The sequence below is a fragment of the Tursiops truncatus genome, chromosome 2, assembly GCF_011762595.2.
Source record: "Tursiops truncatus isolate mTurTru1 chromosome 2, mTurTru1.mat.Y, whole genome shotgun sequence".
NCBI classification, from domain to species: domain Eukaryota; kingdom Metazoa; phylum Chordata; class Mammalia; order Artiodactyla; family Delphinidae; genus Tursiops; species Tursiops truncatus.
In genome coordinates this window covers 167,795,115-167,798,871 of record NC_047035.1, presented here as the reverse complement: position 1 = coordinate 167,798,871, position 3,757 = coordinate 167,795,115, and the positions used below count along the sequence as shown (strand labels likewise).

Genomic DNA, 3,757 nt, shown 5'->3' with positions numbered 1-3,757 from the left:
GTGAAGTAAGTCAGAAAGAGAAAAACAAATACCATATGCTAACACATATATATGGAATCTAAAAAAAAAATGCTTTTGAAGAACCTAGGGGCAGGACAGGAACAAAGACACAGACATAGAGAATGGACTTGAGGACACGGGGACGGGGAAAGGTGAGCTGGGACGAAGTGAGAGAGTGGCATGGACTTATATATACTAGCAAATGTAAAATAGATAGCTAGTGGGAAGCAGCCGCATAGCACAGGGAGATCAGCTCGGTGCTTTGTGATCACCTAGAGGGGTGGGATAAGGAGGGTGGGAGGGAGACAGGGAGGAGAAATGGGGATATATGTATATGTATAGCTGATTCACTTCGTTATACAGCAGAAACTAACACACCATTGTAAAGCAATTATACTCCAATAAAGATGTTAAAAAAAATTCTTGTTTCTTTGTTTTACTTTAAAAGTGTTAACAGTTCCTGGAGCAAAATTTTCTGTTGAAGTATTAATTAGCCGGTGCCCATTGATTTGGGAAAATTATCACAATGAGACACCACAATTCTTCGTCATCATGGTCTGAAAAGCATTGCCATCCTCTTCTTTGTGTGCCTGAGGAGTGAGAAATTGCCTCGGTGTCTCACTTTCTACACAGTTTCTTGCTTCTGATTAAATAATTCATCTGTCAGTGTTGAAGGACATGATTTCTCCTTTTCTCATCTCCCTTATTCTTCCAAAATGAGATGTCTCACTTCTCAGAAGTGCATGGGGGAATGGGGGGGCACAGGCCTGGGTGTCAGACTATATATTTTATATATCTTATATATTTTTGTATATTATTATATATGTTATATATCATATTATATTTATACTATATAATTATATTATACTTTATATGCTTTATATATCGATATTATATATTATGCTATATTAATATATAATTATATTATATAATATATTTATATTATAGATTATATTTATATGATATAATTATGTATTATATATAATTTTATTTTGATTTTACAGTTTGAAATACATATATATATATATATATATATATATATATCGAGAGAGAGAGAGAGGAAGAGAGAGAATGATTGATTTATTATGAAAAATTGGCTCATATGATCATGGAGGCTGCCACTGGCCAGCTTGAGAGGCAGGATTGGGTGTGATGGAGAGCTGAAGCTGTGGTCCCAGGCCAAAAGCTGGCAGGCTTGAGACCCATGAAGTCAATGTTTCAGTTTGAACCTGAAGGCAGGAAAAAATCTGATGTCCCAACTCAAGGCAGCCAAACAGGAAGAATTTCCTCTTATTTGGGGGAGAGTCAGCCTCCAGTTCTATTCAGGCCTTCAACTGATTGGATGAGGCCCACCCACATTAGGGAGAACAATCTGCTTTATTCAGCCTTATCAAATTAAATTTTAAACTGATCCAAAAACTCCTTTATGGAAATACCCAGAATAATGTTTTTCCAAATGTCTGGGTCCCCCATGGCCCATTCAAGTTGACACATAAAATTAACCATTGTACTTCTATAGACCCTGACTTAAGGCGTGGCTAGTTAAATTATCAGAAGTGATTTTGCAATTTGAAAAGTTACAAGTCCCCTGTTTTCATGAGAAAATGTATTCATATATGGCTTTCAAATAGACTATTATAAAACTGGATACAAAACCTTAGCTGGATTGCCCATGATCTTTTGTCCCACAAAACCTCAGTGTTCCCCTCACCAGACTATGTTACCCCTTTTCTGATTTTGTGGACACAGTTCCCATTTCTCTTGTCACAGACCAATAGACAGTTATTAGATTTATAGACATAATGCCCTGATGAGCAGTAATACAGGTTTCTCTGGGGCTGGTCCCCTCCGCTCTTCACAACTGGATACCAGGAGCATACCTCTTTCTTTTCTAAGGTCCATGGTTCAATTCTCCAGCTGATATAGCTTTAAGTTTTGCAACTGGTGCTGATGCAGTTGAGTGAGGGGTTTTTTGCTTTTTGCCGTGTGTGGAGCAGAGCTCGTTCCTTTCCCGCTCAGCCATGCAGGTTGAATTGACCAAAGCTATGGTTATGGAGAAGCCTAGTCCTCTGCTGGTCAGGTGAGAATTTGTGAGACAGTATTACACACTGCTGAACCAGGCCGCAGACATGCTACACAAATTTTATGGAAAGAACTCTTCTTATGTCCATGGGGGATTGGATTCAAATGGAAAGCCAGCAGATGTGGTCTACGGACAGAAAGAAATCCATAGGAAAGTGATGTCACAAAACTTCACGAATTGCCGCACTAAGATCCGTCATGTCGACACTCATGCCACTCTGAATGACGGTGTGGTGGTCCAGGTGATAGGCTTGCTCTCTAATAACAACCAGGCTTTGAGGACATTCATGAGACCTTTGTCCTTGCTCCTGAGGGCTCTGCTGCAAATAATTTTTATGTTCACAATGATATCTTCAGATACCAAGATGAGGTCTTTGGTGGCTTAGTCACTGAGCCTCAGGAAGAATCTGAAGAAGAAGCAGAGGAACCTGAAGAAAGACAGCAGACCACTGAGGTGGTACCTGATGATTCTGGAACTTTCTATGATCCAACTGTCAGCAATGACTTAGAAGGACATTTAGAAGAACCTGTTGCTGAACCAGAGCCTGATCCTGAACCAGAACCGGAGCAAGAACCTGCGTCTGTGGTCCAAGAGGAAATGCCTGAGTGTATTGGAAGAAACTACTCCTAAGAATGCTCAGAAGAGTTCTTCTCCAGCGCCTGCAGACATAGCCCAGACAGTGCAGGAGGACTTGAGAAGCTTTTCTTGGGCATCTGTGACCAGCAAGAGCCTTACACCCAGTGGAGCTGTTCCAGTTACTGGGATACCACCTCATGCTGTTAAACTACCAGCTTCACAGCCTCGTCCAGAGTCTAAGCCTGAATCTCAGATTCCACCGCAGAGGCCTCAGAGGGATCAAAGGGTGCGAGAACAGTGAATAAATGTTCCTCCCCAGAGGGAACCTAGAGCAGTCCGTGAGGCTGGTGAGCAGGTGATGTTGAACCCCGTGAGACACCCTGACGGCCACCAGCTCTTTATTGGCAACCTGCCTCATGAGGTGGAGTAGAGCTTAAAGATTTTTTTCAAAATTATGGGAATGTGGTGGAGCTGCATATTAACAGTGGTGGGAAATTACCCAATTTGGGTTCGTTTTGTTTGATGATTCTGAGCCTGTTCAGAAGGTGCTTCGCAACAGGCCCATCATGTTCAGAGGTGAGGTCTGCCTGAATGTGGAAGAAAAGAAGACTGGAGCCGCCCAGGAAGGGGACCGCCGAGATAACCGCCTGCAGGGACCTAGAGGCCCTCAAGGCGGGTTGGGTTGTGGGATGAGAGGCGCCCCCCCCGCGGAGGCATGGTGCAAAACCCAGGATTTGGAGTGGGAAGGGGCAATGCTCCAGGGCAGTGCTCCGAGGCAGTGAATTGCTCTTCACCGATCTTCAGGCAGCAGTACAAACCCTAGCTCCCACAGAATGGTGAATTTCTTCAGCCAACTTTTGGTATCTTGGAATCTGATCCTAGTCTATCATAAACTGCTTAAGTTTGTACAGTTTTACTTTTTGTGTTAATGGTGTGTGCTCCTTCCTCCCCCCTCACCCCATTTTAGTCCTTCACTTCCAATTTTGTGGAATGATATTTTAGGAGAAATGGATTTTTAAAGAAGAAGGAAAAAAAAAAGACTGCATTTCCTTGCTTTATTTGCATATACAGACTGGATTTTTTTTTTAACAGTTTCCC

At 42.2% G+C, this 3,757-nt stretch overlaps 1 pseudogene; it reads left to right on the top strand.

Moving 5' to 3' along the window:
- Positions 1-2,045: 2,045 nt before the first annotated feature.
- On the top strand, positions 2,046-3,441 carry LOC101325935 (ras GTPase-activating protein-binding protein 1 pseudogene; annotated as a pseudogene).
- The last annotated feature ends 316 nt before the right edge of the window (positions 3,442-3,757 follow it).